The 19,152-nt window shown below is 41.7% G+C and overlaps 1 long non-coding RNA gene across 1 annotated transcript in view; it reads left to right on the top strand.

The window, feature by feature from the left end:
- The first annotated feature begins 4,882 nt into the window (after positions 1–4,882).
- Positions 4,883–19,152, top strand: part of LOC147429275 (uncharacterized) — a 72,163-nt gene continuing 57,893 nt past the window's right edge. Inside the window, exons 1-2 of the long non-coding RNA XR_015185816.1 lie at positions 4,883–5,345; positions 5,456–5,535. This is a non-coding gene — a long non-coding RNA (uncharacterized LOC147429275). The remainder of the gene's footprint in view (positions 5,346–5,455; positions 5,536–19,152) is intronic.

A 19,152-nucleotide genomic window follows, 5' to 3' on the forward strand; every position in this document is an offset into this window, starting at 1 on the left:
GAATGGTGACATATTTGAGGAAGTTTATGTAACACAGCCTCGCGGTTTTGTCATAAAAGGACAAGAGGACAAAGTGTGCAGATGTAAGAAGGCTTTGTATGGGTTGAAGCAATCTCCTCGTGCTTGGGATGAGAAAGCTGATACTCATTTGGTTAAACAAGGCTTTCGTAACAGTCCAACGGAAAGCACATTGTATGTAAAGCGTGAGGGTGATGTACTTCTCGTTGTGGTTTTTTATGTCGATGATTTGTTGATCACTGGACCAAATGAGAGACATATTGCTGAATTTAAGGCTGATTTGAATGCTACTTTCAAGATGAAAGATTTGGGGTTGTTGCATCATTACTTGGGTATACAATTTAAGCAGTGTGATGGTGGTATTGCCTTGTGTCAGAAAAGTTACATAGAGACATTGCTATGTAAGGTTGGACTTGAGGATTGCAAACCTATTGCCACTCCCATGGAAACAGGTTTGAAGTTGAGTCTACATGATGCCGACGATCTTGCTGATGTCACTCTTTACCAAACTGATGTTGGCTGCCTCATTTATGTATGCAACAGGAGGCCAGATATTCAGTTTGCAGTCTCACAGGTCAGCAAATTTATGCATAGCCTAGTGTCTAAGCATTGGCAGGCTGTCAAGAGGATTTTCCGCTACCTTAGTGGCACTTTACATCTTGGCTGTTTTATCCCAAGGGGGGATCATTGCCGTCAGACTTACATGCTTTTTCGGACTCAGATTGGGCTAGTTGTTTTGACACGCGAGTGTCCACAAGTGGTTTTTGTTTCATGCTTGGCAGTTCATGTATATCATGGTTGAGCAAGAAGCAACCTACAGTGGCCACTTCGAGTTGTGAGGCTGAGTACAGGGCAGTCTTCACAGCTACGATTGAGTGTGTATGGCTCAGACGCCTTATGGCTGATTTGGGTGTTGGACACGACACTGCCAACACTATCTACACTAACAGCCAGAGCACATTGGCAGTTGTGAGGAACCCAGTTTTTCATGCTCGCACAAAGCACATTGAGGTGCATTACCACTATGTCAGGGAGAGGCTCTCAGCAAGAGAGATTAGCTTGGCTTATGTGCCAACACAGGACAACCTTGCATATCTTTTTACAAAGCATTGTCTCGTGAGAAGCTTGAAGCTTTCCGCAAAGCTTTGGGCTTACTCTCCCTTGTGGACTGATCATGTCCTCAAGGCATGGCACTTCCCTTTACTCATGTGCCAACTTTCGTTCACCGCATCACTTCAGGGGGGATTTGTTACCATATACATGTGGTAGTGATGTGTGTGAACACACTAGGACCGTCGGGGCATTTTTTTCCTCTTTAGGAGGTTTTTTCCCCCGAGCATTGTATATACGCCGATCACTGTAGGGCTATATATCTTTCCATTGCACACCAAGTAACACACTCTCCATTGTGTGCCTTGAGCTTCCTTCGTCTTCTCCAAGATGTGTGCGTTTCTCTGCAACCCTAATTCCAACACTTTGTTTTGAAAAATTACATTTTAGCATTATCTTTTTACTCTGCATCGATCAAAAACATGGGGTCTTGATTTTTACATTGTTAGCTTGGCATGATAAGGTTTGTTTTTTTAATAAAAAGACAACTGTTTGTCTTCTGCATTCGACATTTAGCTTTTGTTTCACACACAGTTGGTAGTGAAAGTGGTTATCTCACGCAGTAGGGGTTTTTTGCCCATTCTACCATTTGGTAATGTTGAGGCTGAATTACTTCACCAAACTACTTGGATGGGTAGTAGGCTATGTAGCTGGCGCTATGTTGCAATATTTGAGTAGGTTTTTTATGCACTGGCCAAAATAATGGGGTCTCATTTTTTGGAGTACTATGCCATTACTAACTTAGTATTTTTAACACTTGTTCATTGTCTTCATCATGCTGACCGAAACACAAGTTTTTACTATTATAAGTGGATTGCAATGGTTGAAGGTGGTTATCTCATGGTGTTCTAGGTTCTTTTCTCGTGGTACCATTGGGTAAGTATGACTTAAAATTGATTCAACACGTGCTTAGGTGTGTGGATTGGCTGCCAAATTGTCGCGTATTGTTCGATTGTGCATTAATTGAAGCATAGTTCAGATTTGTATTAACATTTCGTGTTGTAATTTGGATGGTTTTGCAAAGGGATATTTCGGTCGACCCTTCTTCTTCACTTAATGAGCTAAGTTGTTCTTGGCCTGGCATAGTCTGGACCATTAGTACAAGGGCATATGCCCTGCATATGGGTGCCGAGGCCTTACTTGGGTTATTCGTGCTCTTGGTTATACTTCACTCCTTGTGATGTCTTTAAATCATGCAGATTAAGAGTTTTTTTTTTTTTTTGGGGACTAGATTGTACTGAGTTTGGGGATTGTCTCTTGATACCATCTAACTCTTTTATAAGACCTTTACAGGCAAAATTGCAAAGTACTTCACAAAAATAATGGTATAAAAGACACAAAACATCTAATGAGCAAAAACTGGGAATTAAGACACTTGGATGGAAGGGGTGGTTGCCTTTCAATGAGAATTTTAGTTATTTAAATAAGCTATTTAAAGTAAAAGGATCGGATGAATAATCACCTTATATATAACCTATGTTAATGCACTTGAATCTAAAAGGAGTGATGACCTTTTTTGATTTCAAGTTTAAAAAGAACCAAAATAAACTCACATACTTGAATCTAAAAGGAGTGATGACCTTTTTTGATTTCAAGTTTAAAAAGAACCAAAATAAACTCACACCTTGAGAAATTTTTCCAAACACAAAAATAAATGATTCAATTTGGACAATGGTTTTAAGTTAAAAAGGTTGTAAGATGGACATGGATAAGAACTGATAAAGTCCGTCAAGACACCTGTAAAACGCATTAAAGGCTAACATCAATGTTGTCTTGTTTTGGATACAAGTGAGGACTCTATCCTTTCTTGGAATCTCTTTAGCTTTGTTGTTGTCTATCCTTCATGCACCAGACTAATCCCAATTTTTGAAGTAGACAATAGAAAATTTCCTTTTTACTTTTACACTAGAATGAGACCTCATTCTTATTACAATGTACAAAAATAATTCTATGACTGAGTTGTTTTTGTGCTAACCCCGGTCACTTGTCTAAAGCCACTTGTCTTTTGAACTATTTGGTTTTTTTGTGCTTATGTTTTTAAGTAAAACAACTACACACACACACACACACACATTTTCTTCTAACTCGAACAATTCCATAATCCATCCATAATATGACATTTCATGAAATTCTCATTGAAGCTTTCAACACTATCGTAAAACACCCAAACAAATGTCACAATTCAGCATAAAGTAATCCATTCTACGTTGGTTTGAATGTCACCTCTTTACAAAATTGTGTGTTTGTTGCCACTTCCTCTCCATCTTGAATGCTTCCACATTCCTTTCGAACTAGAACGAGGGGACTATAGTTGCAAAAATTCTATTGATTTCATTTATATCTACTTTTTTTGACAAAGTAATTGTAAATTGGTACCAAAGTACTACTTCTCTCGTCTCTCTCTCTCTCTCTCTATTATATATATATATATATATATATATATATATATATATATCCTTCCCTCAACACTATATCACACGGGCATGTTCAAATGGGATCAATGGTAGAGGAAAAAATATGATGCACAGATTGCTATGTGTGAGCTATCCAATTGGGCAACATGAATTTACAAAATTGCCTCAAATTTACAAATCCTCCCACATGTACAATATGACACATACAAATCCTCTATAATTAATAATTGCATGCGAACGTAGTGGTTAGAGCACATGCTTTCTAAGTTTAAAACGGTGGGATGCAAAATGATTTATGAGCCTATCTAAATTTACAAAGTTTCATGCTCATCGGATGGCCCACATGCTCCCAATTATAGATCCCATTGGTTCCTATAATGTTATGGTCACGCGAAGCACAATTATCATTAAGATCTAACTGATGCAATTATGCAAAAATTGACATAGTTACAAAAGGCATTGCATAGTTGCATAAAAGACAAATAATCGATGCATGTGTGACCATGCATGAGGCTCAATTATTTCAAAAGTAATTTCTTAAGGGTTTTGCACGAGCAACATGGTAGAGTTAGCTGTCATCAACAACTTTGTCTTCTGTTCGGATGCTGAAGAGAAGCAAGCTTATCACCCCTTGTCTTTTTCACTTAGGAAAAGAGGTCTTTTGCCAAATGATGCCCAATTACATATAGATGACATCGTTGAGGTATTTGACATCTACATGAACGCTGCCTTCACTCTCATGCAAAACAAACCGATAGTAGGGATTCATACTGCTTCAAACACACAAGGCCAACCCTTGGCACTAAGTGACACCCATCTTTAATGGTTTTGGGGGGGGGGGGGGGGGGGGGGGGGGGGGGTGTTAATGGGATCGATGGTCCGGATTGGGGGGCGGGATCTCAAGGCGCGCTAAACACAGCCATGCAAAAAACAAGGCGTAGTAAACCTGGCCAGCAGGAAAAACGAGGCACGTCGACGAGATTTGAACCGGTGATTTTGCAATCCAGGCTTAGAGTCACATAGGCTAACCACCTCATCCGTGGGCACATCATGTATGAACAATCATTTTCATGACCTTAGATTGTGAGGTGACATGCATTCCCTAAGCTGTCCAAGTTTAGTTTTTGATTTGATGCTTGCGGCTGCAATCTCTTTGGCTTTTCTGCTTGAACTTCCCGCCCTTGATCCCATTACCCCCCCTCTTCAATATAGGTGTTACTTAGTGTTGAGGAAAGGCCAACCAACTTGCCAAGCAGGCATAAAGAAATAAATCTATTGGTCAAGTATGTACCACGGTTCAGTCATTTTTACCCATATTCATAATTTCACACAATCTCTAGTACTGATTTCGGTGCATGCATGCGGCCATCTCTCTCTCTCTCTCTCTCGTATGCAGCTGATACAACTAATGGACCTTCTCTTAGGCCTAGTGTTGAGAGAGAGAGAGAGAGAGAGAGATGAAAGTCGCATGCAGGCGACCTATAAGCTGTGTGCGGGAGGCCGGGGAGCTGTCTGTGCGGCACTCTATATGCCTGAGGTACTAGCGGGCTGTGTTAAGGCGGGCTGTCTGCGGGTGCTGGTTCCTGAGGAATCTCATCACGAGGGCTAAGTGGGCTGAAATGTAGCATGAGGAAGGGATACACAGGCTGTGGGGGTGCGAAGGATGATGGCGAATGGGCTCTGGAAGCATGCTGCTCGATTGCGCAGGTTTCCCTCTCTTCTGGCCCCCATTTTGGTTTTGGCCAATCTGGCGCTCTTGTCACATCGGGAGTATGCGTGTCAATTGCGAGCTTCTTCAGCAAGGTAGGGTGCGGGTGCATATGTGCGCGTGCGCGCACACACACACACACACACACGTACGTTTTCTCGTCTGCAACAATGTAGAATTTATGTAACTTGCGCTGGTGGTGCAGCTTAAACTGAAAATTTGATCTGCCAAGACCCAAGAGGGAGATGCAACCGTCAGGTTGAGTGCACCACACCATCATTAAAGGTGAGCAATCTCTTTCCTCACTCAGGATGGGCTTGCATGATTTATTATTCTTGCGCATTTTTTGTAACCTACTTCTAAGTTCTGTCGTTAAGTCACTTGGATAGCATACTTTTAATGGGGACTTCATTCGGTGATGATGCTCTTTAAGACATAAGATCAATGATTGTCTCCATACAAAAAGCCCCCCCTCCCCCCCCCCCCCCCCCCCCCCCCCCCCCCCGGGGCAACCACCACCCAAAACAACCCAAAAAATTATTCTTCATCTATGGGTTGGTCCCATTAAAGTTTTGGAAAGAATATGTTGGTGGTAAATAAAATTTTCTACAAAAGTTTGATACTGATAACTTTCTATTTTGGTCATATCTGCAACAATGCATCAGCTTAAGAAGACTTAATACAAGCAAGTATGAATATTTTTTTCTAGAAATTTCAATTTTTTGATGAGTTGTGTTTGAACTTAAGGGGCGTACAAGATGCAAGCCTATTGATAGGAATGGTTGAGATCTTGTAGAGCATTGCTCGAAAAAACACTTTAAAAACTTGGAATACTTACATGTGGATAAATCTAGAGGTAAATAGACTATCTTTAAAGTTGGATATACCAAATTCTCTCAAATTTAATAGGTTTTCTTGCCTTTTAATTTAAAGTTTAGAGGTAAATTTCAAAATTTGTAGGTGGGATCGCCCTAAACTTAGCTCATCTTCAAGCGTTGATGTAGAGTTACCTACCTAATGGTAGAACATCAACCTAACAACATTATGCTTCAACAGTCCTTGCCTGTAAATTATCTATCTTCATTTTTTTCCCTTTGCAGTGGCTCTGGTCATAGCACATGCTTTTGAGATCCACACTCTTGTCATTTCATTCAAGAGGGTATATTTACATCACAATTTTCCAATTTAGTCCAAATCTGCCTATTTTCAATGTATCCTACAATCAAGCGTTAGAACACATGACATTAAGAGAAGGAATGTTCTCTAGGAAGCACATTATCATTTTGTTCCTCAAAATCTTGTTGTAATTTGTTCCCTTTTCCTGGCTTCAATTGTGGAGTATAGGCCTTGAGGATGCATGCATAGGTCACTGGCTCTAGTAATATTTCGTGTTACAATTGTTTGAAATAGTCAGCTTGTTTGTCTAAGAAATGGTTCCGAAAGTGTCAAAATGCTTCCATTTCTACTTTCAAAACAAGTAGAGGTAGCATGGTTTCTAATTAGAGCACCCATAGAGATGACATCATAGAAAGGGAGCTCTCTCGGACGCAAAGCTCGAAAAAACCATTTCTTTAAACACTTGGAAACTTTCTACAAATAAAAAATTGAAGGGGAAAATTGACTATTTTTAAAGAGTTTTGCACTAATTTTTTGCAACTTTGGTGCAACCCTATCCTAGGTGAGGGTTGAACTTTGTCAGAAAAGACAATGTTAAGAAGAATCTTTTTGGGTAAGCGGGCATAGAGGAGACATGGCAATTTTGGATGAACAACATGTCATTGTTCCCATGTGGCATAATTATTAGCACCTCCCCTTGTGGGCCCTTTGGTGATTTGTAAAACAAAAATAAAAAGTTGTGGGATCCCAATGTTTTTGTATGAATTCCATACCTAATTGCTTTGCAAAAAGTCCACAAAGAATGCTTAGAGCCTTTGCAAGGATGCAACATATGACGAACAGATAAGAGGGTGCATATGAGTGCTCATCAAAGTACCCCATCCTAGAAGGGAGAGGTTGTATAGATATATAATGTCAGAGCACAAGTTGTCCTTGATGACTCTCCGGTTTGGAGGTATGTCCATCCTTGGCATGATTCTTAATCGAGTGTGTAACAAAATGCCCTCGCTAGGGTGGCCTTGTGAAATTATCTATGGACTTGCTGGGTATACATGTCATTTTGATTTTGGTCTTTTGCTCGTCTCCTTCTCTCTCTCTCTTACACACACGCACCTATGATATGCTCTCTCTCTCTCTCTCTCTCTCTTTGTGCGTCCAATGAATGTTTGATAAACTTCATTGTTTTTGGGTTGACAAAGCAGCCCCAATTCCTTGACAAAATTTTGAAAGAATTATCAAAGTTGGACAAGTCAAACATGGGCAGGCAAAGAATGATCAAGACTCAAAATTAATGAGAGTTTCTTATGTAACCTTACTAAAAGCTTGTGCTAAGAATAAGGAATTGTACCAAGACAGTATGCTAGTGGAATTGTATCAATGCAATATGATACATGTTGATATATGTTTCAAAGAGTTTCAAAGCTAAGAAAAAGGAATCGTACTAAGACAATATGCTAGTGGAATTGTACCAATGCAATATGATACATGCTGATATTAAAGACAATGGATGATTTCAAAATCAACGTTTCGAAGCATTTTGTTTTGTTTTTTTTCATTTTGTTTCAGAAATTCGAAGGCAAAACATAATACAAAACTGAAATGTTTCTTGAAAATATAGAAAACCTAATATTTAGGAGTCTAGTAGGTGGATACATCGTATATATACCTCTTGTTACACAAATGGTTAAATATGTTACACCACATACTATACAACTAATTTAGAATTTAGAATTTATTTTATTTTTTGAGCTTGAAAAATGTGTTTCATTCCTCTTTTTCGAAATGTTTTGAGTGTTTCATGTTTCTGTCATTTCATTTCGAGGGGACGAGTCGCGATTTCATGTGACAGTGCTTGATGACCTCCAATGTTGGAAAATCATCACTTTGAATACATGGATCGCAATATATGTCCAAGTAGGGCACCACCAACAAGCTTTGGGCTATTCTCAAAGGATTTGAAGTGAGGGCAACCACTTATGCTAGCATCTTCAAGGCACGTGAAATTATCCGAGATGAAATGGTCGAAAATAATTGCAATCAGGGGGGCGCTTGGAAAAACCATGGTACTTGGGAATGCTTTAGTTGATACATGTGAAATGTGGTGTCCTTGTAAAAGTACAAATTGTTTTGGACGAGCTTATTGTCCACGATGTCTCCTTTGAGTGCATTCATTGCACATGGGGTAGAGCAAGTTGTGCCAGGAAGCTGTGGGATGCTTTCAAAGGATGGATTTTCTTGAGATACAATCATCTTTACTTGCATCATGAATGCTTGTGATGACATTACGCAAGACATTAACTTCGTAAACATTTCATAATGACATTGTTAGTCAATGCCTCTTGGAACAGAGGTCGTTCCTGGTGACGCTTTCTTATTGAAAGTGATGTGATTAAATGGAAGCACCAAATGTGCTTGATGAGCTCCATGTTCGGAATGTTGTCTCTTGGAGTGCATTGATTGTAGGATATGCTCAACATGAGTAAGGCCAAGAAGCTTTGGGTTGTTTTCTAAGGATGTTAAGCAAGGGCTTTTGTCCAATGCAATCATCATTACCCAAGATGTTGACGTAAGTGAAAAAAATCATGAGAACATTGCTAGTTTGTGCTCTTGGGAAAAGACGGTGCAATGTAATATTTTGGTCTACATGTATGCCAAACATGATGTCTTTCTTGTAATAAGCACAAAATGTGTTTGACGAGCTTCTGTTTGATTGCCATCTTTTGCAGTGCATTAGTTGCAAGTCATGCATGTCAATCTATAGGGGCAAGGCAAGGACGTTGTGGGCTGTTGTCAAAAGAATGTAAAGTGATGGATTCTCACTAGATGCAATCATCTTCCCTTGCATCTTGAATGTCCGTATCATCAATAAAAAACATTTAGATGGGCGAACAAATTCATGATGGGATTGTTAGTTAGATACATTCACTTTCATTAATGAGCTTAATACATGTAGACACTTAGGTCAAATTGATTAGGTATCATGTCCAAATTGGAACAAGTAATTGGCTACATCGAGACATGCACACAATACCAAAGACCATACTGATAAAGGTAGCCTAAACTCATAGAAGTCGGTTATCCAAAAGATGCAAATGATGTCGGTAAGGCAAGCAGAGAAAAACTTTGAGTCAGGAGAGGGTGCTGAAATTGAAGGTCCACTTAGGGCGCATCCGCTTGGGCAAGGTTTAACCCCCTCATCACTAATTGACACCTCCTTTTGGGAGGTGGGATCAATGGCTCACGATCATCGGTTGATTGTGACCATTGGATTGCCTAGGGAATGTAAAAGATTTTCACTTTTTCGGATCCGGGGCTTGAATCCGCTACCCTCTTCCCCACACAATTGATTTTAACCACTAGGCTATCACGTGTTCGTTGAAAGGTATGTGTGTGGTAAGTTTATAGATCACAACGTCACAGACAAGTTTACATCCAGTTCACACTGAGTTCACAATGAGTTCACACCAAATTTGGTGTGGTGTGCAGACCCTCCCAAGTTCACACCAAGCTCACACTTTGTTCACGTCGAGTTCACACCAAGTTCACACCAAATTTGGTGTGGTGCACATACCTCCCGAGTTCACTCTTAGTTCACACTGAACGGCGATCGGACGGCCTGGATTGCACCCGCCTAATGTGGGCCATTGATCCCACCTCCCTAGGGAGGTGTCAATTAGTGACAAGGGTTTAATCCCTGCTTGCTGACGCGAGCCAATTATGCCCACCTTGTTCAACTTTGCCGAAATTGGTAGAGTTGAAAATTGCATTCTCTACCTCTGCCCACTGTAGGGAGCAAATGGTCTGCACACAAAACGGCTCCCGCTTTTATTAGATAAATGCCAAAATTGCTTATGCACGGCCGAGGTAGCATCCTCGTCTGTGCGAATCTTCTCTTATAGCTTATAGCTTGTTGCTGCAAAGCTCCCTCTTCCAACTTCTAGGTGTTCTTTGACTTCAACATCTGCACGTGCTGCTTTTTGCTCAGGCCACGTCTACCTCACATTATGCTGCATGTATTGGCACTTTTTCTAGCTCTTTGCTTCTTCCTTTATGCGCTTGTGTTGTTGCTCTCACCCATATGCACCTCACTCATGCTGTCCTTGTTGGCGATCAACAAGCTTGCACTCGGTACTCTTACGTACCGAAAGTAGCACGAGCAAAGGGTTGCGGGTAAGTAGTCTTTTCTCGTACTATTTTCTGTACCAAGACGAACTCTGATGAGTAAGAAGGGAAAAGTGCAAGCCCGCTTGTAGCTTGTTCAACTTGCAGGGTTTGGGAAAATCCTTCAATTTGCCTAGAGGATTTTAGAATTTGAATTTGTCGAGAGGAAATTTTAGAAAACTAGGTTCATTTTTTGGCTTTTTATACTATTTCTCTATTTTGGGGCGGTATTTCTCCTTTTCCCCTTGCCCTCAACCGGCATTTTTGAAATTGAAAACGACACGATATTAAGCTGACACATATTTTTTCCGAACTTGCTACATAGCTCCCTCTTTGACTTCCTATTCAACTTCAACATTTGTGTATGCTGCTTGTTGCAATGGCTACACCCGCCTCACATAATGCGGCTTGTTGGTATTGGCAACCTTACACAAGAGTAAACTTTGAGACTTTGTGTTCTATTTTTCTCAAAACCAATGCAAGATTTTTCCTTTTCCTCTACCTCTTAATTGGCGTCTTTGAATTTCGAAGCGAAACGATTGTACGTTGAGATAGTCCTTTCTCAAAGCTTTGAAGCCAACAAAGCACTTGAAGCTCCACCAATGTAAAGACCATGATGCGCAGAGAGAGAGAGAGAGAGAGAGAGAGAGAGAGAGAGAGAGAGAGAGAGAGAGAGAGAGAGAGAGATTCTATCGACCTCCTTTGGAGGCTGAACTCGACCAAACAGATATATCATTGGTTATTGCAAGTCCACCACAAACACTAAAAAGAATCTACGTTGTCATTTAAGTTTCCTTTTTCTATATAGAAAAACCTTCAAGGGAATCTTATAAAAGCAGACTAGATAATCATGTGGGATACATATTAGTGTACACTGTACCTCTCACACTGATCTCCCAAAGTTGAAGGCCGGCGGATGCACATCTCAAAATGTCTAGTTGTGGTTCTCTAAATGAAATTGAGAATTTTTGTAATTGGCAATAATTTTGTTATTTGAAGAGGATGTGAGATAACTACGACAAAAAATATACATGCAAGCTTGCAATGTCCTCGAAGCATGAGGTTTGGTCTGCATAGCATTGTCCTAGCAAAATGTTGCTTTCTGAGAGTTTTTGGATTCTTCTATGTAATGTCCGAGAGAGTAAATATTGTCAAAATGATCTAGAAAGTGCAAATCTGTCTTCCTGTCTTAAACTTCAGAGAAGGTAAAGAACTTAATTGTGGAATAAAGCTTTAGGTTGAGGAGAGGGAGAACCATAATGATTCTAGTTTTGGAACTTGGGCAATAGTGGTAGAGGCGGTGATAGAAGCAAAGGTGGTGCAAGTGGTCATATAGTAGCAAAACTCTCAGATTCTTTGTTGAACTCGGGATACAACTCAAGGCATCATATAATTCAAAAATGGTTTAGAGTTATGGAAGTGAGGTAGACTCCCTTGTCTTTAAAACAACAATGCTTTCAATAACTTTAGCTAAAAAGCAACTACCACCAAAATCTTCATGTCATCGGTTGTGATGATACATATCAACCAAAACATCACCAAGCACGACATCTATCTGCATCAGCCAATAACTAGGAACCTTATTGTGAATTCTCTCACCTCCCTAAATATGCATCTTTTTTGAAGTAACTTAATTTTGCGAAGCTCAGTTTATCTTATTGGCTTGGCACAAATCATTCTTTTGAGCACAAGCTTTTTGTCGGATCAAAAAAGAAAAACTCGTTGCTTAAAACTCCTCATCATGCTCTTTATGTTTATTCTTGGCTCGTGTACCAAATATTTCTTTTTCCCTCGGTTTGTCAACGATTTTACCATTGTTTTGTCAACACAAAGCCGATGATGCTTACAACATATGCATTGACCACGAAAAAAGAAACGTGTGCACGCATGTAGCTATGAGTGTATGTCTACATCTATGAGAGCACAAAAGACAAGGAGAAATAAAACCCAAGAGAGTTTTTCTTACCTTGACAATATGCTGTCTCGTAGAGGCGACTATGAAACCGGCCCGCACGGCGGTAGACGTTAGCTTTCACCCAATCTTTAACACTTGGACTTTACGTGTAGGGTGCAGCGGAAGTGAATGTTGAACTCTGCTCAAGATGAGTGATCCGAACTGTGCTCAAGGTTCCTTTTACTTACGGAAGGGAGAGCCTTCCGTTCCTTTAGTGAGAGTGCAATGGACACAAACAAAGGAATGGACACTTTGCGTGAAGGTACATGAGACTGAGAGATAGAGAGAGAAGAGAATACGACACTAGAGATGTTGTCAAACCCTCCTCCAAGGGCCCCACACTCTATGGCGAGAGCGGTCTACTTATGATTGCACAAATCTCTACAATGCTTGGACTTGCCGACGATGAGGACGACGACGAGATTGGTTGGAATCTGAAAACGCTATAGGTTGAAATCTGCAAATCTTTATCTGCTGAATTCTGACTCTATGTCGGTGATGATGTCGATGACGACGATGCGCTGAAAAAGCAGATGCTGAAATCTGTGTTTTGTGGGATGAAACTGCGAACTTTGCGGGATCTGACCGCACGGCGAGGATCTGTTGCAAGAAGGTGAGATCGGCGAGGTTCGGGGGGTCTTCTGCGGGTACGGATTGTTGAAAACTGAAAACACTGAGTCTAATGGAGGTTCTGTCGCGAAGGTTTGCAAAAATGTTGATGTCTTCAGGTTGAGGCAAAAACGCTAGGCTGAAAATGGTCCTGATGCGGTGAATCTGCTAACGTTGGGGCTTCTGCTTCTTGCTATCGCTAGGAATCTGCAAGATCCAAACGCTTGCTGATTTGGTCCAAAAACGCTAGGTTTCTTTTGTGGAGAAAAAACGCTAGGCCTCTTGGGGGTTCTGTTGAGAAGTTGCCTGTTGAGCGTGTGCTCCTGCTGCCTCTTCTGCCAGAAAGTGCTAGCGCTAGGTTTCTACTTATACAAACTTAGTAAAGTTGCCCTACCTACTTTCCAACAAAAGTCACTTAAAAATAATAAGTGAAAAATGTCAAAAATAGGTTTAATGCGTTGGAAAATTTCCGTGAAGGATTCTAATGGGAATGTTGATGATCATGCTGTGTGCAATTGGAGGATATGCATCTAATCTAAGTGTCTGGGCATGCACGGTCTGGGAACAGACTCACAAAAGTGCCAAAACACTTCCTATTCTAGACTGATGTGACTGAACTGAACCCTGGTCATGTTGTAGCTTGTCCACGGACACATAGGGTTGGACGTGACATCCCCTCCTTTTCAAAGTGAGGTACTGATACCGAATTGTATGGCGTCCAGGGAGATCGCCAATAGCATCCAGAATCCTGGAAAGGACCCTTCGTCGACCCACTCTGATGTGTGGGTCGTGCAATACTTCAACTTCATAAAGGTCTGCAACGCTTGCTTCTTTGGGCCGCGCCGAAAGCGACACAAAGTCATCTTCAATGCTTCCACTTCGTCTAGAGTCATGCGTCTATCTTTTTCAAGAATCTCCGAGTATGAAAATTCCTGGAACCATTTTCAACACAAAAACATAAACATACCCATTTCATATAAAGTAACTAGAAAAATTCTAGTCTTCCTAAAAGACTGTACATGCAATGTAGATGAACAAATAGACGGAGTGCCAAACCGTTCACCACACACACACGCACACAATGAGATCGAACTTGTCATTGCAGATTTGATCAATCACGAAGAACCGGACTTGGCTCTCGAGTCGAGGTCCACAGAACCCCCACAGGAAGCTTCGATCAAACACGACGAACTGATCTTGGCTCTCGAGCCTAGGTCCAAAGAACCCTTACAAGAAGTACTATGTGTTTGCATGATTAGTCGGCACGCATTGTTCGAGTGTTTCATTCGTCATCGTTTCTTGTATTTTACTCAGCGGCTTTATGTGATCCCTTTTCCTAGGCATGACATTGTATGTTGAGCATGTTTCACTCATGAATGAGCACGGATGTATACGATAAACTTCACCGGATCTGACTGTGCGGCGAGGATCTGCTTCAAGAAGGTGAGATCTGCGAGGTTCCTGGGTTCTACTGCGGGTACTAACTGTTGAAAATTGAAAACGTTGATGCTTGTGGGGATTCTGTCGCGAAGATCTGCAAAAACGTTGACTGTCAGGCTGATGTAAAAACTCTAGGGTTGGTTTTTGTCTTCTGTTGCTGTCGGTGGCCTTGCAATGCAAAACGCTAGGTTGATCTGCTGTGGTTTTGTCGTCAGGCTGATGCAGAAGCAAAACGTTGGCCGATCTGGATAACTGTCCAAAAAACGCTAGCTCTTATGTTGTGGAGTAAAAACGCTAGAGGTCTTTGGGGTCCTGCTGAGAAGTTGCCTGTGAGCAATGCTCTTGCTGCCTCTTCTGCCAGAAAGTGCTAACTTTGGTTTGCTTATATATTATCTTAGCAAAATTGCCCTACCTAGTTTCCAACAAAAGTCACTTAATAAATAAGTGAAAAATGTCAAAAATAGGAAAAATAGGTTTAATGCATTGGAAAATTCTCCTCATGGATTCTGTTGGATTCTGATGGTAATGTTGATGATCATGTTGTGTGCAACCAGAGGATATGCATCTAATCTAAGTGACTGGTCATGCACGGTCTACGAACAGACTCACAAAAGTGCCTTCCTATTCTAGACTGACTTGATGGAACTGAACCCTGGTCATGCTGTAGCTTGTCCACGGACACATAGGGTTGGATGTGTCACGTGATATCCCCTCCTTTTCAAAGTGAGATACTGGTACCGAACTGTATGGCGTCGATCGCCAACAGGGTTTTGAATCCTGGGAAGGACTCTTCGTCGGCCCACTCTGATGCGTGGGTCGTGCGATACTTGAACTTTCTAAAGGTCTGCAACGCTTGCTTCTTTGGGCTGCGTCGAAAGCGACACAAAGTCTTCCGAGTCTCTTTCCTTGCTTCAACTTCGTCTCGAGATATGCTTCTTTCTTCTTCAAGAATCTCCATGGCTGAAAATTCCTGAAACCACTTCCAACACAAAAACATGAATATACCTATTCCATGTTAAGTGACTAGAACAACTGGTCTTCTATAATGACTGTGCATGCAATGTAGATGAACATAGAGACGGAGTGCCAAACCGTTCACCACACACACAAACAATGAGATCGAATCTTTCTCTTCTTATCTAAATCAATCAATAATGGCAATTCACAACGGAAATGCCCATGCTTGATGCTCATACTTTCATGTGCCCTTTCTACAACTGGGTCGTGCCAAGGAAGAGACATATGACTTCCTTGAATGCATATTTTTCAGCTTTTCATGAACAATCCGCATACATCCGTGCTCATTCATGAGCGAAACGTGCTCAACGGACAATATGGCATGCCTATGAAAAGGGATCACATAAAGACGCTGATTAAAATACAGATAACGATCACGAATGAAACACTCGAACAATGCGTGCTGACTAATCATGCGAACACATAGTACTTCCTGTGAGGGTTCTTTGGACCTAGGCTCAAGAGCCAAGATCGGTTCTTCTTGAGGGGGTTCTTGGGACCTAAGCTCGAGAGCCAAGATCGGTTCTTCGTGATTGATCGAATTTGCAATGAGGTTAGCTGGACTAGAAACAGTATTAACTAACCCGTCATGCTTGTGAACAATCACATCATCTTCATGCAAATCATCATGCTCGTGAGAAATCACATCGTGATCATCATGCAAATCATCATGCTTGTAAGAAATCACATCTTGATCATGCAAATCATCATGCTTGTCATTGTCATGCAATTCTTCATGCTTATCATCATGCAAATCCTGTGTGTCTTGCTTTGGAGAAGAAGAGACTAAGAGAGTCTCCTTTTCCTGAATCTTTTGCATCTCTGCCTGCACTTGAGAAAAGAGTCGCAACATCTCTTCGTGTCTGTCGTTCATGGCTTTTCTTGCTTTGTTCTCGCGATCCATTTTTGCTTTTCTTTCTGTGCATTCACGATCAAATTCTGCCATTCTTTCTGCTCTTCTTGCTTCGCGTTCTAACTTCCTGTCCATCATCATCTTGTCGAAAGCCTCCATAGGAGTTAGTGAAATCCTTTGCGTAGTTAGGGAAGGGGGAGGGTCAGAAAAACCTCGTGGTGGGGAAAATACTTCTTCGTCTCTCTCATGCTCATCACCTCTAAGCGAAGTATCCATTCCGCTTTGAGTGATGACCATCCATTGAAGTCGTGGGTTCTTGTGGTCTTGGGTTCTTAAGTTCACGAGGAACTTGGGTTCTTGGGGGTCTTGGGTTCTTGCGGTGCTTGAGTTCTTGAGGGTCTCGAGGTTCTCGAGTTTCTTCTTTCGCTTGCAATCTGTGGTAGAGAAGGATCTTCTCTTCACCCAAGTTCTTCTCTTTCGCGCGGGCGTAGGATCTTCTCTTCACCCAAGTTCTTCTCTTTCGCGCGGGCGCACCCCTTGGCGGCCTTGCGCTCACACAAAGGTTTCTTTTTCCCACCTCTCGTCGATTGGCCGGCCACTAAGTGCACGGTCCGCTCTCAATGAGTGAAAAGAGACAAGCCCTTCTTTCTTGGGTTTCCTGTCACTCTTCAACAACATGATTAGGAATCGACATGCCCAAGAGGTCTTGGGTTACGTGCGACCGCAACAAGTAAAAAAACTTTCTGTGGTTCTTTCCTTGAGTGATACAAGACACTGTCAAAGCTCTGATACCAATGTAAGATACAGCCGAATGGATCTTGAACTTTGCTCAAGATGAGTGCTCCGAATTGTGCTCAAGGTTCCTTTTTCTTACGGAAGGGAGAGCCTTCCGTTCCTTTAGCGAGAGAGTGCAATGGACACAAACAAAGTGGATGAACACTGTGAATGAAGGTGCATGAGACTGAGAGATAGAGAGAGAAGAGAATACGACACCAGAATGTTGTCAAAACCCTCCTCCGAAGGCCCCACTCTCTATGGCGAGAGCGGTCTACTTATGATTGCACAAATCTCTACAATGCTTGGACTCGCCGATGCTGTCGACGACGAGGAGACGGGTTGAAAACTGAAAATGCTAATGACTGAAATCTGCAAATCTTGTATCTGCTGAATTTTGACTCTATGTCGGTGACAATGTCGATGGTGACGACGCGTTGAAAATGTTGATGCTGAAATCTGCGTTTTCTGGGCTGAAACTGCAAACTTCGTGGATCTGACCGTGCGGAGGATCTGTTCGGGAAGGTGAGATCTGCGAGGTTCGGGACTTCTACTGCGGAGTCTGACTGCTGAAAACTGAAAACGTTGGTGCTAGTGGAGATTCCGTTGCGAAGATCTGCAAAAACGCTAAAGTGCCTTGCAGATGTAAAAACGTTAGGGCTGATCTTTGTCCTTGCGGTGGAAATCTGCTTACGTTGGGGAGTCTGCTTGGTCTGCTATCGCCCAGAATCGGCAAGAGCAAAAATGTTGGCTGATCTGGTTCAAAAACGCTAGCCTTCTGCTGCGATGCAAAAACGCTAGGCCTCTTGGGGGTTCTGCTGAGAAGTTGCCTGTTGAGCGAGTGCTCTTGCTACCTCTTCTGCTAGAAAGTGCTAGCGCTAGGTTTGCTTATATACAATATTAGCAAAATTGCCTTACCTATTTTCCAACAAAAGTCACATAAAAATAATAAGTGAAAAATGTCAAAAATAGGGAAAATAGGTTTATTGCATTGGAAAATTTCCCTGATGGATTATGATGGATTTTAATGGGAATGTTGATGATCATGCTGTGTGCAACCGGAGGATATGCATCTAATTTAAGTGTCTAAGCATGCAAGGTCTGCGAACAGACTCACAAAAGTGCCAGAACACTTCGTATTCTAGACTGACTTGATTGAACTGAACCCTGGTCATGCTGTAGCTTGTCCACGGACACATAGAGTTGGATGTGTCACGTGCCATCCTCTCCTTTTCAAAGTGAGGTACTGGTACCGAACTGTATGGCGTCGAGGGAGATCGCCAATAGCATTCGGAATCTTGGAAAGGACTCTTCGCCGGCCCACTCTGATGTGTGGGTCGTGTGATACTTGAACTTCATAAAGGTGTGCAACGCTTGCTTCTTTGGGCAGCGCTGAAAGCAACAAAGTCATCTTCAATGCTTCCACTTCGTCTAGAGTCATGTGCCTATCTTCTTCAAGAATCTCCGAGGATGAAAATTCCTGAAACCACTTCCAACATAAAAACATGAACATACCCATTCCATGTAAAGTGACTGGAAAAATTCTAGTCTTCCTAAAAGACTGTGCATGCAATGTAGATGAAGAAATAGACGGAGTGTCAAACCGTTCACCTCACACACACACACACACACACAGTGAGATCGAATCTTGTCTTGCTGATCTAAATCAATCAACTGTGGAAATTCACAACGGAAATGCCTATGCTTGGTGCTCAATCTTTCTTGTGCTCCTTCTACAACTATGTCGTGCCAAGGAAGAGACATGGCATGTGACTTCCTTGAATGCATACTTTTCAGCTTTTCATGAATAATCCGCATACATCCGTGCACATTCATGAGTGGAACGTGCTCAACGTACAAAATGTCATGCCTAGGAAAAGGGATTACATAAAGACTCTGATTAAAATACAGGAACGATCACGAATGAAACACTCGAACAATGCGTGCTGACTAATCATGCAAACACATAGTACTTCCT

Source organism: Adiantum capillus-veneris, chromosome 22 (genome assembly GCF_014529385.1).
Source record: "Adiantum capillus-veneris isolate H3 chromosome 22, ASM1452938v2, whole genome shotgun sequence".
NCBI lineage: Eukaryota > Viridiplantae > Streptophyta > Polypodiopsida > Polypodiales > Pteridaceae > Adiantum > Adiantum capillus-veneris.